This window comes from Protopterus annectens, chromosome 8.part0 (assembly GCF_019279795.1).
Source record: "Protopterus annectens isolate FY-2018-M chromosome 8.part0, PAN1.0, whole genome shotgun sequence".
Classification (NCBI taxonomy): Eukaryota; Metazoa; Chordata; order Ceratodontiformes; family Protopteridae; genus Protopterus; species Protopterus annectens.
Genome location: NC_056741.1, coordinates 1,848,667,886 through 1,848,689,736, shown reverse-complemented (window position 1 = coordinate 1,848,689,736; position 21,851 = coordinate 1,848,667,886). Strand labels below are relative to the sequence as shown.

Here is a 21,851-nt window from a genome sequence, read left to right as displayed (position 1 = left end):
GCAGGACTCAGCAGTGAGCTGGAGGACTTGAAAATGACATACTCCCATACATAAACCTTAAGATGCAGAGTGGCAGGGCTTCAGACAAGGCTACCTAGATGTCCCCTCAGGTGCATCTAAAAAGGGACACACAGCAGGATATTCTGCTGGATCAGTTGGTAAACTCCCCTACCAGAGGCCACAACATATTGGACCTGGTCATCACCAACATGGGTGACAGGTGTTCTGTACCGGAGGTCAACCCATCACTGGTTAGATCAGACCATAAACTAATCACCCTGGATGTCCACACCCCACCACCACCCCCAACCAAGGAAACCACAGTGAAAAACTTTTCTAAAGCAAACATCACCTTACTTAAGGCCGAGGTGGTAAGTTTCACAGCCCCCACGCTAAAGGATAACACTGCCCAAGATGCAGAATCCTTTACAATTGCACTCTATGAGCACCTACAAGGATGCATGGATCATGCCATCCCCAGCAAGACCAAGACTCACTCCCCTAAGAGAAGGAAACCAGTCTGGTGGACCCCTGCCATAATCAGGTTATACAACAGAGGGAGGAAACTAGTTCAGAAAAAAAGCAAATCCCAAGAAGGAAAGACATCCCTGATCAGTATCAGTAAGAAACTAAGGTCCCTCATAAAATCATCCAAGGCTAACTTCGAAAGAAAAATAGCCAAGGATTTGAAAGATAACCACAAAGCCTTCTTTAGCTATGTCAAGAATCTAAGTGGCAACTTACAGATATGCTCTGAGATAGTGCAAAATAGCACAACATATACTGAACCTACTGATATTGCCAACATCCTGGCACATAGATTCAGTGCAAACTTCACCTCCCTCTCACCTTCAAAAGAGCCTACAACAATACTGGAAAAGTGTAGTGTCCCTGAAATCACAGAAGCAGGGGTGAAAACAGCCCTTTCAAAAGCCAAAAACACAGCATCAATGGGGCCAGATGGTGTCCCCCCTGCGTCTTGCATGAACTACAGAACGAACTAACCCCCCACCTAAACACGCTGACTAGCCTGGTCTGCAAGGCTATGGAGTGCATCATCATGGATCTCATTATCAAAGACATTGGAAACCTACAAACACTTGACCCGACCCAGTTCGGCTTTGTTAAGGGCAGATCATGCCTACTAAACCTGGTTGACTTCTTCGAGACATTCACCAAGGCCATAAACAAGGGAAAGGTGGTTCACACAGCCTACCTTATTCTCATCAAGGCATTCAACACCATTCCTCACTCAGATATTATAGAAAAACTCACCAGCCTAAACATAAACCCCTACGTCACAAGATGGGTTGCCAACTGGTTTACAGACAAAACTCATACGGTAAGAATAGCAGGCTCCAGGTTCGACTCTAAACCAGTCAGAAGTAGTGTCCCGCAAGGGTCAGTTCTGGGACCCCTACTGTTCGGCATATATTTATCAGAAGTACAGGCAAACACAGGAGGACTATGCCTAACCAAGTTCGCCGATGACTGCAAACTGGGAGCCATAATTGACTCTCCGGCTGACACGGACATCCTTCAAAAAGGCCTTACTGAGACAGACACCTGGCGTCAAAGTCATGGCCTCAAGCTAAATGCCAAAAAATGCATAGTCATCCTGTTTGGGAAAAACAAAACACCCACAAATTACCACATAGGTGGCAGCCCCCTCAATACAGAAGAGGTAATAAGAGATATGGGGACCCAGGTGGATAGTAATCTCTCTTTTGATAATCATATTGCCAACATAGTAAGGAAATCCTTCTATGTGGCCCTTTTAATTACTAAGGGGTTTGCATCTAGAAATAAAGAGGTTATAGTGCCCCTCTACTTGTCACTCATCAGACCCATCATAGAGTACAATGCCCCATTTGGCATGTACCTCACAAGACACTTCCAACAGCTAGAAAGACCACAAAAGCACCTCACCAAAGGATTACTGGCCTCAAACATATGTCCTATGCAGCCCGACTGAAAAAACTCCGGCTGTACTCAGTGGCATATCGCTTACTCAGAGGTGATCTCTGCCTGACTTACAAAGCCATGTCCAACTCAGAATTGGTGGACATGTTCCACCTAAAGAAATCCAAGTCACTGCGAGCCACGTGCTCTAGTGAGCTAAACCTCGCCACAACAGTAAATAGAACATGCAGGAGGGATAGATTCCTGTCACAAAGACTCCCCATGCTTTGGAACAAAATTCCTAACTACATTAGGCAGAGCCCCTCACTAACACTCTTCAAGATAAGCCTTGATGAGTGGATGGGTAACAGAAAATAAACCCCTGGGATCACTTCATTGGCTCTGCTTGACAGAAGCTCAGTTAATTAATCAATGGGGTGGCGAAAGCCGACACACCCTGGCTAGGCTTAAAAATGCCCTCAAGCAGATAGCCTAGTACCTACCTATGAACCTATGAACATACAAGGCCATGTCCAACCCAGAATTGATGGACATGCTCCACCTAAAGAAAAACATAGTCCCTCGAGCCACATGCTCCAGGGATCTAAACCTCACCACAACAATAAATAGGACGTGCTGGAGGGATAGATTCCTGTCCAGGAGACTTCCCATGCTCTGGAACAAGATTCCAATCTAAATTAGGCAAAGCTCCTCACTAACCCTCTTCAAGAGAACCCTTGATGAGTGGATGGGAAACAGAAAGTTTACTCTAGGGATCACTTCAATGGCTCTGCTGTACAGAGGCACAGATAACTAGTCTAAAGGGGTGGCGAAAGCCAACACATTCGGCTAGGCTTATAAATGCCTTGGGGCAGATAGCCTAGTACCTACCTATGAACCTATGAACATACAAGGCCATGTCCAACCCAGAATTGATGGACATGCTCCACCTAAAGAAAAACATAGTCCCTCGGGCCACATGCTCCAGGGATCTAAACCTCACCACAACAATAAATAGGACGTGCTGGAGGGATAGATTCCTGTCCAGGAGACTTCCCATGCTCTGGAACAAGATTCCAATCTAAATTAGGCAAAGCTCCTCACTAACCCTCTTCAAGAGAACCCTTGATGAGTGGATGGGAAACAGAAAGTTTACTCTAGGGATCACTTCAATGGCTCTGCTGGACAGAGGCACAGATAACTAGTCTAAAGGGGTGGCGAAAGCCAACACATTCGGCTAGGCTTATAAATGCCTTGGGGCAGATAGCCTAGTACCTACCTATGAACCTATGAACCTATTCTGCTACAGAGAGCTCAAACCTCAGATAGAATGTTTTTCTGGTGAATCTGCAAGAAATGTTACAGAAATATGCAGCAGAATGCAGATAGGCAAAAAGGACACCTAATGAATGGAAAGGATGGACAGCAAAGCAAAACTAAGGGAACTGGGACCCCATGGTCTACAGAGATGGATGCATGTACAACATGGTATGGGTTTATAACATTTTTCTGTAGACATATTAATCTAGTTGTTAGAAAATTGCATTTGTGGATACATAAAATGCCTGAAGAATTAGTGAACTCATATTTGACTAATAGGTTTGAGAAGGCATGAGATAAATGAAGTGTGTGTGTGTGTGTGTGTGTGTGTGTGTGTGTGTGTGTGTGTGTGTGTGTGTGTGTGTGTGTGTGTGTGTTTGTGTATATGTATGCATGTCTATGTGTATCACACACACACACACACACACATATATATATATATATATATATATATATATATATATATATATGTGAGTGTGTGTGTGTGTGTGTGTGTGTGTATATATATATATATATATATATATATATATATATATCTATATATATATCGAGAGAGAGAGAGAGAGACGACAGAGATCAGGGTTTGAAAAAGAATGAATGGTACAAATATCGATGTTTACAAGACTGACCACAAAAGGATGACTGCAAATGTTGACTTGCTAGTACACATGCACCAAAGAAAAATCTCAGGGCATGCAAAATATGCATGCCCCCCCCTCCATCCCCCGTAAAAAGTCCACTGCATATACTCCAAAAGACAAGGGCAATTGCTGCTTACCAGTGATATCTTAAAAGGGGCCAAAGTGCTGAAGTTTCCCTTTTGTTTAGATTTCAAGTATAAGCTTTCTGTTTATGTAGTCTCAGTTTTAAAGAAAGCACAGTCCATCAGTCCATTTATGGCAAAACATTTGAAAGCAACTGGAAGGCTTATTAAAAATATAGAGCTTTGTAGTGTGTGACTGGAATCATATCAATGCTCCAACACATTTTACAAATAAAATGACATAATACTTGTATAGCTTACATACTTTACATGCTGAATTATTGGGACTATATCAGATAAACGAAAACACATTCTCTCGAATGCTCATATGAGCGAATAATCATAACATCAAAATTTGTACCCCCGCTAAATATATATTCCTACTTCGAGGTCACACTACAGTGAGGAAAGGGCAAATATCCCACTCTTCACTGTACTGCAATCCCAAAATACCACTTCCAATGTTATGATTAATTGCTCATATGAACGTTCAAGAGATTGTGCTTTCATTTATCTAAAGTAGACCCAAATTATTTACTTTAAATAAGTTAGACTTTGTACAATTTTAACTTTTTTTGAGAAAATAATTGTATTTAACTTAGCATAGAACTACTTTTCTACATTTTACATTTTCCTGCATGTTTACAAAAAATAGTTTAACACTATCTCTCATCTGACACCAAATAGTGACAGGACATGCCATACTCTTAACTAGCTGCCTTTTGGTAGCAGTTTGTCTATTAATGCTGCACAGAGTAAATCTGGCAGAATGGGCATATCCATTTGACACAGTTAAAAGATTTGAAAGCTATCTCACTCAAGACTCACCACTGTCAATTTTTAAAACAACTTGATCTGCTGGAAGTATAAGAAGTAGTCCACTTCCTACCATCTCTTCTTGGCACAAAAAATGTTTTATCAGAGATGCTGAGCTTGTTTGGCAACCAAATCACTACGACTTGTGAGAGATGAGGAGCTACAGCCTGGGGCAAGCTTCAGTCTGGACGATTTCCAATGACATAGTGATTATGCAGCCAGTTCCTTCCTTAAACCTGAAATACTCTTCCCTGTCCAGTAAAAAATGAAATAGAACATTGCCTCTTTGAAGATACTGCTGCTTGAACGTCTGAATATTTAATCCACCTGATGCAATATTATCGCTCAACATCTCTAACTTGGAATTCTTATAAGTACATTCATCTATTAGTAAAAAAATGTAGTAACCTGTAAACTCTTAAAGTAATATGAGATTGTAGTTTTTAATATGTACTTTGCTATTTTATAACAGACCTACACTCTTGTTTCCTTGAAGTGCTCTTTCCTCTTCCTTGAACTAAATCATTCAACTTATATAACCACGATCCTTGGCCTTGTACATAGGCCACAATGATGGCTGTGGTTTGCTACAACATATAAGTGTACATCAGCCTGTCTGCATGCAGTATAAGTATAACATGAGAAATGTGTCCCACACAGACCTGGAGAAAGAGAAGTTGAAAGGGCCAAGCAGATGCGGGAGTGAAGAATTGATGCTAGCTTGCTCATTCTCGAAAGCAGAGAGGTGGTCCAGTCCACTGCAGTGCTGGCCCCAGAAAGAGTGTGGAGGTACACCCTGTAGCACTATGGATTGGTGTAACTATACTGTACTCACTAGTGTCGAAACAGAATTGTGTGCTTGTATGTATTACCCCAGGAAAGCAGTGACTGTAGAAGTCACTGCCACCACTGGGAAGGGCTAGGACTAAGGGTATGAAGACTAGCCTCATGCATATGGTGGAGTATTGCTGTTGTCTGACTCACATCTGGGAGTGGTGACAGATTTTGGGGTTTCCCTTCAGTAAAGGAATAAATGAGCTATAGGACTCTCAATTTAGTCGGGACAAATGGGCAGAAAATCACTCCCATGTAAGAATGAATGATATCTATTGGGTTGCTTTCGATCAACAGCATGGAGCCTTAGAAAAGGCGGGGAAACATTAACAGAATGCCATTCATCTGAGATTAGTAGGGAAATATGTAATACACCAAAGTCTTTCTCCATAGGAAGCCCTGCACCCTCTCTCCTCAGACTAATACAACCATTCAGAGGCTGCAAAACGTTTGACTGTATTATTATCATCTCAAATCAAGTTGTGCCTTCAGTCTAATAGTACTAATTGAATTAGATTTACTTAGTTCCTTCCACAGTATGGCGTCTCACAAAATAATTACGTTTGGTTTACAGGTAACATATAACAGTAACAGAAACCTGTAGCAGCTTACAGGTACCAAAGAAATGCTGCATTTGCACATGCTACTGTTTCAGGCTTGAATGTCTTTCTGCTGTATCAATAGCATTTCTGTAGTTTTCAGCCATCTTTCTTTCTCGTGATACACAATGTTTATGAGGTGTAATGTGCAATCATTCTAAATATTTGTGGATATATTGCTGTGAGGAGTCTTTACTGCTATATGCACTGAATATTTTCATATCTGTGTACTTTTTCGACTGACAGAATAAAGGCACAACCTTTACCATAAATTCTTTCATGAAGTTACACTCTCTTTAGCATCATTTTAGTAAGACTTATTTTACATGCAATTTAAATTTTTAATTTTTACAGGGTTTTCTACCCAGATATGTAATGCTAACCAGTTCTGGCTAGTTGGCCATGCTTAGTAAATATATCAAATCAAAATGAAATAATGTGTCAGACAATGATAATAAATAATGCTAATCCATTAATGTGGAGTCAGCTCATTGTCATCATAGTACTGTGGTCTGATAAGAAGAGTGGGCCAGGGTTAGAAGGACTGAACAGCCAATTACCTGCTCTCTTTTGGTAGCAATAGCTGAGGGATGATAATCTCCCCTTTAACAGGAGACAGTCTTATTCTAAGACAGCTAGAAGGTGCTCTCCTGTGCACAATTCTAAAAAAACAAAGTGGTGGTTTGACTCCATTTTGCACCCAGAACACAGGAAATTACATTTTTCTACTGCACTTAAATGTCACCTAGCTATTTAAATTAGTTTTGATTGGTTTCTGTACTTCTGTCCTTTATTTTTACTGCATTTTCTCTGAATCCAAACTTACAGCTATTAATGGAAGTCATTTGACAGTTTGCACTGCATTTCAAGTAGTTTCTGTAATATGCCCACGGATTTAAATCAGTTTTGAGTGGTGCTGTTGCTTTTCTGTACTTTTCTGTTTGAGTTTTCTCTATATTTGAAGCTGTAGCTATTAACTTAAGCTTTTTACACTTTGTACTGCATTTCAAGTGGTTTATGTGCTAAGTGAATTAATTAGTTTTACTGCATTTATTTGTTGCTGTGCTTTAATTATTTTCACAGACACAGCAAAAAGACGGTTTTGGCCATAGTTACAGCAAACAGCCACTTTTGGCCAGGTGTGTTAGTAATCTAGAGTTTCTAGTGGTTATACAGGCAGTAGGGTAACTGATGCAGTTCTGGGAAGATAAATACTATTGGTTACTGCTTTAGCTGTTTTTCATTGACTCTTTCATTTTCCCTATTTATTTTATATTGCACAAAGCTGTGCTTAGTAGAGCAGCATGGAAACATGCACTACACAGATGCAGGCATTTTCAGTTGTAAACTTTTATAATTTAACCAGCTTCCCCAAATACTATCAGTAAATCATCTCTTACTATGTACAGGTGCAGTAAGCTGCACAGAGCTGCATAACTTGCAAAGCTGAGCACCTAGCACCCTAATGTTAGTTCTCAGCAGCCCTAATGACGCAGCATCAGACAACTTAGCCCCAAGTTGCAGCTGATGAGCTTAATACTATTTTTATGCAAAGTTTCAATGCTGTGCCTGTTTCAGCTGCATTCAGACCTAAGTTACTTATTTTCCTAAACAGGCATTCATATGTAACTGCACTACTAACCAACAACTATCTCAAAAGACTGAGATCTCTGTTTTATTTAAGTTTTGCAACTCTATAAATCAAATCAAGTTTTGGTTGAGACAATAGGCCAACCTACTTGTCTCCCTTTGTTGCTAACGTCATAGCATTAGGTATAGCAACTGCTTCATGCTCCCAGATAATGAAATCTTACTAAACACAAATAACGGTTAATGAGAGGTACAGATATTTAAGAGATATTGAGGCCTTACTATCACAAAAAAAAAAAAAAACAGTCTGCGAGCATTGAACACACCACATGCTATGCACCCAAACCTGGCACTTCATATGCTGATGCTCTAAATAAATCCTTACCCAAGCCTCCTAGATCCATAAAATTATGTCAGAGCAAAAATCAAACATCACATAACAAAGCGTCACCATAAGACATCCTCAATTCCAGACCATTTCACAAAAATAAAACTGGTTTAGTGATTGCTGATGCCATAATGACACACACAGATTCCCCACTCACTTCACTGAACAAAGGGAATGTGACAGTAAATTTTCTCTCAATTGCCAGGATCTAAGATACCTGAACGGCCCTTAGTACCCTTGCACCAGACAAATACAACTATGTATACAACTATAATGTGGTAGTTGTGCATGCTGGGGTAAATGACTTATGGTGAAAAATCCTGAGGGAGATACAGAGAGATGCGTGAGCACTCTATGTACCTGACAAATGCAGGCAAGATCCTGCTGCTGAGTAGAATCCTCTCTCCTCCATGAAAGATGTCTAGATACAAAGAAAAGATGATAGGTTTCAACAAATGGCTAAATAATTGGTTCTATTCTAGGAGAATTCAGTATGTATCAACATGGAATGGGATGCATGACTGTCTAACTTACATTGCTTAGGTGGTGTGCATGTCTCATTCAAAGGTTTCTGTATGCTGTCCAAAGCCCTTGCTGCCTCGTAGTGCCTTTGTTAGGCAAATTTCAGTTAAAACACATTTCAGTGCCCAAAACAGATCAATATCAAGACAATATCAAATTAAACTTGCTCTGCTCATTGTCAGAATTCAAACCATGAGGCACTCCTGCAGTTGGAAGGCATCCTTATTTTTGTAATAACTAACACATTATTTAAATGCCCATAAAGCACACCCTCCAAACATAGGTGCAATGCTTACCATGTCTTTGCACTCAGTGGCAACTGCGGTGGTATGTCCAAATTTGTCTGAGACCATATCACTTCTGAAGAGATTACCAGAAGCCCACAAATGGGACTTATCAAACTCCAAATCATACCAAACAAAATCATTTAATCTTTCATTGCTTGTTATACAACACCTTTCATGATTCTGGAAGCCCATATCAGTTTCTTAAACATCTTTGATGATCTCCCTGTCAGTAAAATCTCTATCACTCTGAGAAATTTTAACTACCTATCAATTCAATGGAGTAGCTATACCTCCAATGTGAGATACTCACTGACGTTTTTAGATTTAATAAATAAAAACTCAGTACAGCAGATTGTTACTAGACCCAGTTAGACAATAAAGTATTCTTTACCCACTGCTTTCAAATGTGTTGTCATCATGTACATCTCCACTAGCAACTCCCTCTCGGATTTAGATGGATTATAAGCAAGTAACCTTTTCCCATGAAACTATCTAATTCCCCTGAAACCAGTATATCAGGATTCAAAGGCTTCATGCACACAAATCTCCTAAGCTAGTAACCTTTTCCCATGAAACTAATTCTCATGAAACCAGTACATCAGGATTCAAAGGCTTCATGCACTCAAATCTCCTAAGCTAGTAACCATTTCCTGTCAAACTATCTAATTCCCCTGAAACCAGTATATCAGGATTCAAAGGCTTCATGCACTCAAATCTCCAAAGCTAATAACCTTTTCCCGTCAAACTAATTCCCCTGTAACCAGTATATCAGGATTCAAAGGCTTCATTCTCTCAAATCTCCTCATATTCTATGACAAAGTCTTGAAATTCTCTTACAACAGTATCATCCCAGGCATTGCCAGAGCAGATAGATTTGCAAAGGAGTTTTATACCCACATAAATAAATGTATGGATTTGGCAGTCCTTCTAGATCCAAATACAGTGTCAAATTTAAAAGTAAACCACCCTGGTGACCCCCTGACATAAGTAAAATCTACAATAAAAGGAAAAAAAACTTATTAAACAGATCTAAAGATCACCAAGTCAAGAAAAATATTAGGAATTTGACCAAAAATGACAAAAAAAAACTTTTAGATCCACCAAGGCAGCCTATGAACTCAGGTTGACAAATGAAGCCAAGGACAATTACAACTCTTTCTTTAGTTATGTTGGAAAGCTAAGAAGCAACACTCACAAATGTACATAACTCATAGCAAATGGCAAAACCTACTCAGACCTGGTGGACATTGTCAATATATTACAAATAAATTCAGTATGTCTGAAGCCTGTCAGTACCTGTAGCTCTCAGATCTCCTATCATCACTAAAGCATGTGTACTGAAAGTGTTCTCCAACACAAAGAACATTTCCTCCATTACTGAGCTGTTTGTTAAATAGTACTAAGCATGTCCAGGTAAAGCCTCTGGATACAGGTTCAGTCCATGAAGCACAGCACATGTCACTGGTGATACTACCCCATAAAGGTGGCCCTGCTACAGACCCTGGAAAACTATAGGTCCATTGGCCTGACAAGCCTCATTTGTAAAGCCAGTGAACACATTGTAACAGATGTGATTAACACAGACATAAAAAATCTCATCAGGCTAAATCCACAGCAATTTGGCTTGGTAAAAGGTAAAGCCTTTCTAATGATTCTGTATAATGCACCTGGTAAGCTTTTTTTGAAATGTTAACACCAGCTGATGACAGCAAGAACACTGTACATGCAGCCTGCCTTGAGTTGGCCACAGCATCTTACACCGTCTTCCATGCTAGCTTAATTAACAAACTAAATGCCTTACAAAAAGACATGTATGTGGTAAGATGGACAGTTACTTTGCTAAAAGACAGAACTCACATGGTACAGGTGGCAGGGACAGTGTCAAAGAATACAAAGATGACTAGTGCTGACTAGTAGGGCTCAGTGCTGGGACCACTTTTGTTCGGTATTTACTTCTCTGACCTACAAATTCAAAATGAAGACCTATGGCTAACCAAGTTTGCAGATGACTGCAGATTGGGAGTCATTGTCAAATCCTCCTCTAACACAGAAGCCTTCCAACAGAAACTTAAATTATATAAATGCCTAAGTTACTGAATATTTGCTTGAATTAAATGCAAAAAAAAAAAAAAAAAAAAAAAGTGCCAACTTCGTCACATTTGGCAGACAAGCCATTCTCCAACATATACCACTAACAATATCCCTCTTCCAACTGAAAATGTAGTTTCGAGACCTGGGAACCTAGTCTGATAATTTTCTCGCCTTTGTTCACAGTGTAGTAATGGTTGTCACTTGGTACAGCTGATCACCGAGGGAATATCATCCAGATCTACAAGTGTTATTGTCCCCTTGTGTTACTGAGATTATAATAGACTGGTTCAGATGTGGGAAAGGAATTATGAGCAAGTGTCTGCTCATCTTACCTTGGGGGATTATATGCTAGTGAGCTGGATGCTTATTCAGTTGCAGTGAAGATAAGAGCTTTGATTGGAGAAACTGCCATGTTGAGGGGGTTGGGAGGAGCGACTGGAGATATGTCTGCTTTGGGTACAGGATAAAGACATTTCCAGCAGCCTTACCTCATTACCATCTCAGCCTCAGTAAGATGACAGAAGCTCAAAAGGTGATTAGGGCCTAAATTTGTACAAAACCAGCTTCCATAACCATCAATGATGCATGTCAAGTATACTCCTCCCTGTGTATCTTGCATGCCAGTTTGTGGACACTGGCAGGGTATAATAATCTGCTTGATTCAGAAGTGTTATTGGTGGGGATAAAGACATGCTGTCACAGAGGACATCTACCAGAACATCTCATATAGCAGTTGTCATGGATGGCATTTTCTGCTTTCTGCAAAACATGGTAAAGTCTGCACATGAGCAGACAGATGACGGATGAGGTCTATCAGAAAGAAGTACAAAGTACTGCACTGCGAAGGGAAGGAATCTGGACATAAAGTACATGACAGAGGAACTGCATCTAGAGATGGTAGAGGCCAAATGCAAGCCCAAGTGACCAGCACAAGCATATACAGTCAAACAACACAATATGAGACATCTGATGTAAGAAACAACAGAGTTCTGGGTTGTATGGTTTGTGGATATACCAACAGATATAGATGCTATTCTTGTGGTAAGGTAATAACTATAATTTTGTGGGCAAAGGAAGGTCACAAAGATGTTTTGGTGGAATTAAGTAAGATGAAAGGCTGAAGGTGCTCAATTTTTATTCTTTGGAAGGAAGAAGTTGTGATAATGTGCACTCAGTTTTCAGGAGTCAAGGGAAGAGTGTATTTGAAGCGGGCATAGGAAGTAGAGATCATATGTAGCAGCTGGATGTTCTAAATTCTTGTTCTGACTTAATGAAGTATATTTTGTGTTCACTAAGAGGAAAACAGAACCTTGGAGGAGCTTCCCAGAAAAAGTGATGGAGTGCAGGCAGCACTTTCAGGGTTACTTGATATAGGAAGAAGATGCAGAGGGGAGGTACTATAGGAGGCCAGCTTCTGGGTTGGCTAAAGACCACTTGTCATTGGGTCATTGGGTGTCAGCTGACTGATATGTGCAAATTCTACACTTCATCATTACAGGCGGAGTCTGACATAAAACAATGGGAACGTATTAGGAAAGGAATAATATCCAGATCAGTTGAAAATGTAATTTTATACACAGAATGAAACATAAGATGTACGTAAAAAAAGGACAGAGAAGAGTGTAAAACTGGGAAGGAAAGAGGGGAAATCTCGAAATCAACAAATTTAAAGATGACATAGTTTCTGCTTAATCATAGCTGAGGAAAAGAAGAAGACGAATGCAAAAAGAGCATAAGAAATGAAAATATACATGCCAGAACATGAAACTCTTTCCAAGTTATGGGGTCTAAAGACACAGAATAAATTCATTATTAAAACAGTGGATAAGATACATCCGTTCCTAAATAATTTGAACAGAAGTAGTTACTCTTCTGACAGTCAAGCTTACTTAAGTGATAAAGTACAAAGAGGTACCAAAAGAATGAAAAGCAATTCAATACAGCTCATCCATAAAAAAGCAGGAAAAAAGTGAGTAGGCCTGTTTGTTCCTAACAATGAATAAGATGGACCCTACTAATGAAGGCGACCAGAAAAATAAGGGCCATGAAAATGAAAAAGACCAGGGAAACAAGGACCGTAACAGTGAAGAAGACGAGGGAAGCATGGATGAAAGCAACATTGTCTGTTTATATCAGAAAACTATGGCATCAAAGGTAACAGGCTGCCAGTGCAAGGCCATCCTGAATGACTTAAATGAATCTTTTCTGCTGAGTTAATGCCATAGAGCCAGCTTGTATGGTCATCAGAAAATTATCTAACACCATGTCATGTAGAAAGCTTACACATAAACTGGATAATGTGGGACTGGGTAATACGTGAGGACAACAGCCAGGTTATTATGGCTTTGATGGCTTCAGGCTTTTGATCATTCTTTTATTAAGCTCCTTACTTATGGAGCTTGCTACTTCAGTGGTTTCATTAGTGCCCCTCTTTGGCTAGTTTCAAGTGTTTTGTCAGGAGTTCTATTTGATTTTTGCTATAATAATTACAGTTAACAACATGCTATTTTATTGAGTCTTTACTTATTTTATTGTAATTGTGTTCTCTAAAATTCACCTAAATAAACTTACATTTGAACTACTATCTGATAGCCCAACTAAGCATGGCGATAACTGGCTTTCAGGGGACAGAGGTGTATCCAGTGGAGCGGACTCCATATGGGTCAGTGTCAGAATTTATTTATTTTATTTATTCATTCATTGGCATTTGTTTACCAGGAAAGTCTGAATGAGCAGTGTCCTTTTTCAGTGGATGCCTGGAGAGAAAAGCTGCATTATACAGACATCATTTGCATTGTTTCACCATTTATATCCAGTTTCATTCATGAGCAACAGTTCCATTATTCAGACATCTTTGACATCACTGACAAACAGTTTTGATTAAAAATAACAAGTGCATGGGTTGTATATAAATCATTTTTTTAAGATAAAGAGAGCAGCCCAAAAAAGGAAGGTGTGAAAGAAGCAGAAGGAAGATACAAGAGATGAGATGATAGAGGAGGGTATAGTTGTGATAATAGTTACAGCGTGAATTTATATATTGCTACCAGTTAATCAGGGGTGATGCAGGTGAAGAGCAATTTGTCTACAAAGTGTTGCTTTAATTGCATTTAAATCTTTCAAGTTGCAGACTGTACTTAAGTGGAGTGGGATGGTATTCGACAATTCCAGCTGCTAGCAATGTAGTGTGAATACAGCGAGTTTCCTACACTGTGGTTAGGTTTAGTTATGGAGAGTAATGATTTGTCAGTGGAGCACAGAGTTCTCTTAGTAGGGAATGATGGAGTGTAGATATGGGAATTTTTCAAGGTTGGGCAGTAGTTTGAAGGTTGTAATTAAAGTGTTTTGTCACACTTTTATGACTTACTTGTTATACTGCCCAGTGTAGTATATGAAGTGCTCATCTACATCCTCAGTATATCAGCATTTTTTTTTAGGTTTTAAAAAATCTTTTCTAAAATTTATTTTCCATGCATCAATGCCAGTGACATCAGCTGAAGGGAAATTGCGAACAGCGTCCATAGACTTAGACTACTGACAGCCACATTACATGACGTCAACAGGGAGACATTAAGTTTATTTGGGCGATCATTTTAATAAAATGTTTATGAAGCTTTTTATTAATAAAATTACCTAAATTAATATGGATACACCTCTGCAAACTGTATCATACCATTTATCTCACCAGATACCAAGACGCAGTCACGTATCCTGACAAAACACTTTAATTGTGAGTAGAATAGAGAGTTATTTCGTTTAAGCCGGTTTAGTGGTTTTAGAAAGAGGAAGTGATGTGATCTATATTGTTGGTATGTTGTGAATTTGGTTACTTTCTGTAGCATAGTTATGGTAGCTGACAGAGGATTTGAGATTGGTTAGGATAGAGATGCATATAATAGGATGGGGAGTCGAAAGAAGTGGCACTGTTTTGCCTAGCAAAGTCAGTAAGGTACTTTTTTACTCTATAGAGGCAGCCTAGTTTTTGGTCTGTCTTCTTCATGCTGAAGGAGGATATTAAATTTCAGGTGGTTGTCTATAATCACACCTAGTAGTTTGTTGTGAGATACCAGTTCTAAATTGGTATTTTTGGATGACAAGTATATTAAAAGTATTTGGGAGAAGAGAGAGAGTGTGTTGATGGTGAACTAGTAGTTTCTTTTTCACAGGAGGTGTTGTGAGTTGTCAAGCTAAGCTTCTATAGAGGAGAAGGATTTCTAGGAGAGCACAGGTAGTGTCCTCGCAGCACATATTAAAGTGAAGTCGCTGGGGTATTGTACTATGGTGGCCTCTTTGGCTGCAGTATTCAGGTCATTGATAAATAAGTTAAAAGTAGTCATCCTAGGATGGAGCCTTTTAGAGCAACAATGGATATAGGAAGAAAAGAGGAGAAATAAACTTGCCATTTCACTGCTTGAGGTCTATTAGTGAGGTGACACAGAAACCAGTTAAGTGAGGATGGTGATAGCCCATAGGAAGACAGTTTAGTTAGGAGAATTTGATGATTGACTGTATCAAATCCCTTGGATAGAGCCAGAAATAGGGCTGAGGTTAGAAGACCTGAATTTCTATTGTGATTTATTATATCTGTGAACATTATAAGGGTAGTGGTTGTACTGTGATTGGGTTTAAAACCATGCTATGAGGGAGAGAGTAGGTTATGAGAGGTAATATATGTGATAAGTTAGTAAGTTGAGACTTAATGAATCTTTCCAAGATTTTGAATAGAGGTGAGAGAATGGTGCTCGGTCTATAATTTGTGAGCTCAGTTTATAAGCCATGTTTATGGAAGGGTATTATATATAGGTACCATAAGGTGGGTACATATTTTTCTTGGATAGAGTGGTTTATTAGAACTGAAACAAGATATGCAAGGCTATCTGCAGCAAGTTTGAGGTATTCAGATGGAAGTTGGTTGGGGCAATGTTTTTTGTTTTGGGATGTATCGATATTTTTTTAATTGTTGATGTTGGCACTGGAATGAATGTGAAGGTCTGCTGTGGCTTCAGTGACTGGAGTGGGATGGCTGGATCTATAGTAGTTTTGCTTTATAGGAAGGAGGTTACTGTATTTATAAAATGTGAGTTAAACTGTGAAGCAATGCTTTGGGGATAATTGGTTTGGGATGGACCAGGCTGAGTTGATTTTCCAAGACTGAGCAATGTATTTATTGATAATCCAAAAAGCACCACCAATGGAACTCATACCATAAGGAGGCACTTCACAATAATCAGACTCCAGGTAAAACACCAGGCAAATCCAAATATGTTAAAACAAATTGTATTGTTTAAATTCAGGTTAATACCAGCATTGTTTTTTATCTGCCAGTATAATTTACAAACCTCTAAATAAAAGCTCCACAATGCCACCTCATGGATTAGGTTGTGAGGTTTCTATTTCAAAAAAAAAAAAAAATATTGCTCAGGAAATTCAGAAATGTGCTTAGCCAAGGCATTTTTAGGGTCAGATTTTTTAAAGTGGGCCACTTTATGGTAACCACTATCTTCGAAATACCCAAAGTCCATAAGGACCTTTTAGATCCCCCTATAAGACCTATAGTGGATGCCAAGGCTTCAAAAAAGTTTCCCTTGGCTAAGTTCATTGACTGCAAACTTAAGGGGACTATACAGGAGCTTGACTACTTGATAAAAGAATCTTGGGATTTTCTGACATGGATCAGTGATGAACTGTATAATGAAAATGCTTTGTTTTTGACAATAGATGTCAAAGACTTATTCCCTGTTATACCACACAACAGGGGTTTGAATGGATGTTTGAATTTCTAATTGAAAATAGTGAACTAAGTGGTAGAAATTTTAAAGTGATTATCCATTCGATGGACATTCTTTTGACAAGTAATAGCATTTATTTTGAAGGACTGATTTAAATACAGAAAGAAGGAGTAGCCATGGGTTCATCCCGTGCCCTTTTGCCAATATAGTTATGTCAATATGGGAAAACAAGTATATTTTGAATTCTGAGTTTGCAAAATGCTGGTCTTTTTACACAAGATATTTGGATGACATCTATATTTTTTGGACAGATTACCAGAACAGGATATGTGACTTTTTGGATTATGTTAACAACACCACTTCCTTCTTCAAATGTACACATTCTGTTTCTGGGGAAGCCCTATATTACCTTGATATTGAGAAAACTAAGGACAGACTCAATAAGTTTGTATCTTCAGTTTTTAGGAAAACTGCATACTTGAATTGTTTTTTACACTTTATTAGCAGCCACTCCTTACATCAGAGAAAAAAGAAGTAGTAAAAGGATAGTTGGTTAGGTCTGCTAGGATAGTGTCTGATTTTTCTAATTTTTTATTAGAATGTGGGAAATGAAAGAATATAGTTTTGAGAAGACGGTACCCAGAAAATGTTCTTATTGATAAGGGAAATGTTTTTAAAGTCTTGGCATCCAGTATATGTCTTAATGGGGAGATCCAAAAGGATCTTATGGACCCCTGGTATCTTAAAGATAGTAAGGACCATAAAGTGGTATACTTTTAAAAATCTGACCCTAAAATGCCTTGGGGCTAAGCACATTTCTGAATTTTCTGAGCATTATTTTTTGTTTTTTTGGGATATAAATTTTATGACCAAATAAACAGGATGGTGCTGATAACTTTTTTTTAGAGGTTTGTGAATTATACTGGCAGATAAAAAAGTATGCTGGTGTTAACCTGGGTTTAAGCGATAACATTTCTAACACTTGTTTACTTAAGTTGAAATCACTAAGGCTTATCTTATGTGAGTTTTACATAAGTGTATATGTTTACACTTTTAGTTGATTTTAAGGTTAATATATGTTATCGTGTGTTTTTTTGGTGTGTCACGTGACTGCTGATGTATCTTATTTAAACTGATTTGTTGTGTTTTTTGTTATTCTGCTGAAGTTTCACGTTTGAAATGAAAGTGCTTAATTAAATTTGCTTTATAATATTTGGATTTGCTTGGCATTTTGCCTGGAGTTTGATTACTGTGAAGTGCCCCTCTTATCATGTGAATTCCATCGGTGGTGCTTTGTGGATTATTAGTTTATATACATCCTTTTTAATGTAGTCATTGACTTCTAGAAGTTTTTGAATTGTTTGATTATGAATTTTGGCTGTTACTATAATAAGCTTTTTCTATCTTGTCTTATGCATTGTTTGCTAAGATTCCTTAACGGCCTACATTGTTGAGGGATATTTGAGACTTGATTTGTAGCCATGACTTTCAGGCTTAATCTCTAAGCTGCACTTGTTGCTTTATTTTTTTATTAACCAAGGGGATGGTCTGTTTTTAACACTTTTGGTTGTTAATGGTGCTTGCTGTATCAGGATATTTAGAAATATTGCATTAAATGTGCCTCCTGCTTCATCAAGGAGAAGATTTTTAAGTGAAGCCCAGCTAATCTGGAGCAAGTTGGAAGTAAAAGTTTATTTATTGAAGTTATTGTGGTTTCTGACTGCGTTGTAGTGATGAACTTATTGGGGCTGTTTGGGGTCTCTGATTATGTAGCATGGCTGGTGGTTGCTTAGACTGTCGGATAGGGTGACACTTATGGCAACATTGTTTGGGCTGGATGCTAAAATCCAGTCTCTAATGAATTTTTGAGATATGGCTTGCTAATTTGAGTTGGAGTCCTGATCTCCTGACAGAAGTCATATAGCTGAAATTAATTTGTTGTTTTTTTTAGGGCTATCTTTTGGCAGTCTGTGTTAAGGTCTCCTAGCAAGATTGATTCCAATGTCATATTGGCTCACATTCAGGTGAGTATCACTTATTGGATGGGAATGTTATTACTAGCTGGATGTATAGAGCTATGATGGCTAGAAACTTGCAGATATTCAGTTTCTGGAGTGAGGTGAGCAGTTCAGCATTGTTGAAAGTGGGTATAGTATCATGGTAAGTGGTGAGATCTAAAGCATTTCTGTAGAAAACAGCAACTCCACCTGCTTTTTGGCTGTTTTGATCTAGTCTGAGTATACTATAACCTGATGGCAGTACTTTTGTATCTTTGGTAGTTGGCTTTGACAAGGTGTCTCTGGTTATGAAGAGATCAGGGGAACAGGAGACTGCAGGAACATGAACTTTTTTAATTTTTTTATAGAGATTAGATATGTTACTGTGTAGTATTTTAAGTCCTGGGTGGTCAGAGAGGTAGCCATTTGCTGTTTTGGGATGTGTGGGTCTGGTTTGGTGGGGTCTTTGGTGAGATGAATGGGTCCAGGATTGGGATCTATATCCCCTCCCAGTATTATTGTCCAGTTACCAATGTAGCTTTTGAAGAACAACTAATATTTGGACTTTAGTTTGTACATTATTTTTGATAATGGTGAAGCATGTGCTGTTTGCTTGTATTTCGGGGTGCTAATATAATTAATGGCAAATAGGCTAAAAGAAATATTAAAGAAATGTGCCGTGGTGTTTTGGTCTAAGTAATGTGTAGTAGGTGTCGGGAAGTAACAGTGGGATAAGGACTTGTGATAGGTTGAGAGTGTGAGTATAGTGAGAAATACTAGTGACAGAAGAGGAAGTGGTGACATATTTGGGATTTAGAAAGATGTTTGGATAGGTGATAGTGTATGGTGGGAGGATTGTTGAGGAATGCAGTTATAGACAGTAGATATTAATTGGAGGAGAAAAGTAGAGTAAGATGGTCAGCAGGATTGATCGGTAGGTATAAGGATTGATAGGAAGGTACATGGAAATAATGAATGAAGACAAATTTATACAGCAAAACGAATGCTAACAGTGTAAAATAGGTATAGTAAGAAAGGGTAGTAAAAAAGTACTGATGTAATTGTGCATTGACATAAAGACAGATTGAGGTTAGAGGTCTGGAAGCAGTAGGGAGATAAGTGGAAGGCTGAGAGATATTGTTGAGGAAGAGATGATAGATATATACTAACCTGAATAAAGTATATTGGATAAGATTGCAGGGATGAAAAGAAGAGGGAGTTTTTCTCAGGAATGAACTAGAGGTACTTATGGGGAGGAGTCTGAGTAAGAGAAGATATATTACAAAGCAGTACTGTAGGAAGAATGGTAGCTGACAATGATGCTAAATGGTTGATGGAAGTAGGGAAAAGGTGATGATGGTAGTAAAGTTGTTTGGGAAAGTATAGGGAGTGGGTGTCACAAGTGATAGGAGTATGTAGGAATTATAATGGTAGAGTAAGGTGAGCTGGGTGGGAATTGGGGATAGGGTAGGGCAGCAACACAAACCTGAGTGTAGTGGGCTTCTCAACCCCAGGGCAATTATTACACAGAGCTATCAATTTGTAGCCAATACAGAACAATTAACAAGGAGGCACAAAGTAGAATGGGTTTTCTTTCATGTACTGAATGCAGACACCAAGAAGTTAGGGAGATGAATTAACTGGCATATACAGTGTAATCTCCTGGAGGTAAGAAAGGACAGTGGCCAACTAAGAAAGTGGTCTACAGAGTCAAAGAACAACTCCTTTGATGGCAAATGTCACAGTCACTTTCCAAAACAAGGTAAGCAAGTATTTCATGTCAGACTTGCCTACATTGCATAATGACAGTATTCTCATTGAAAATGTTCACAGAGGCGTGCCTTGTGACAGAGCTCCTGATATTTCAGGGTCAGAGAATGATGTATTGACCACTGGCTATTGCACAATGATAGTATTCTCAGTAATGAGCCATCTCAGCAGATTCATCCATAGCACCAGGCATTACATACAATAAATAATGTCTCTGGCCATTGATAACACAAAGTTTGGTAGCAATATGAAAATTTCAGTGTTTTCACTAAACGTCCTGCAGAATCTTAGAAAATATGGTTTTGTGGTTTAAATTAAATTTTGGAAAAGTGCAATATGATTTATACAGAGCATAGAAATCTGAGAAGTATATATTCATTTTTTGGGGGGAAAGGGGTAAAATATCATTCAGGAAAAGCATGTTCCCTAGGAAAGATCAATGCACAAACCATCTAAACCCAAGTACTTGATTAGAATTAATCAAAAATTCGGGATACCAAAAACAAAAGCAATAATCAAATCAATAAGCATCAAAGTGAATGTTCTTAAAGGAGGGCAAGCCCTCCCTAACACCTCCCTAACATATATATTAACTCAACAGTTGTACATTATGGGAGAAAGTATAAACTCCCCTGTACAGTGCAGTTATCTCCAAGAAACAGTAGTGTTGCAATGTATATAACTCACATTCAGCTGCGTTTGGCAGTTGGAACTAGATCAGTGGGTCTTCAAGCACATGGAGAAAGCTGAAAAAAAGACACCATGTTTACAGACGTGGGGTGTAAGCAGCAGCATAATGAAGGTTAAAGCTTTAGTACTAAAGGTGCTAAGGAAGCCCTGTCTGGAGTACAGTGTACCTTTTTAAAGACCTGACTTGCATATCCCTACAAAATGGACATGTTTCACTAAAGAAAAACAGAGCAGTAATTCTATCACACCACATTAGGACACATTAATGAATCTAAATATTCAGTTCCTGGAAAAAACAGGAATTAGATTTAACTATGATAGAAACATACAAGTAATTTAATGTTTTTAACTGAAAAGGTTTTCCAGAATAACAAAACCTTAAATGCCACCAGAGGAATTGGTATTAGCAGAAAGACGTATGTAAATTAAAATGGCATTGGCTAGATATTCAAGAATTTCAAAAGTCAGACATAAACTTCAAAAGAAAAAAGTGATGTAGCAAGCTCAGATGAACATAGCAAATTAAAGCAAATGCTTTCATATCCATAGCATT

At 38.6% G+C, this 21,851-nt stretch overlaps 1 protein-coding gene across 2 annotated transcripts in view; it reads right to left on the bottom strand.

Moving 5' to 3' along the window:
* The window catches only part of SMPD3 (sphingomyelin phosphodiesterase 3), a 1,377,949-nt gene that overhangs the window by 658,884 nt on the left and 697,214 nt on the right, over nt 1–21,851 (bottom strand). The window lies entirely within an intron of this gene.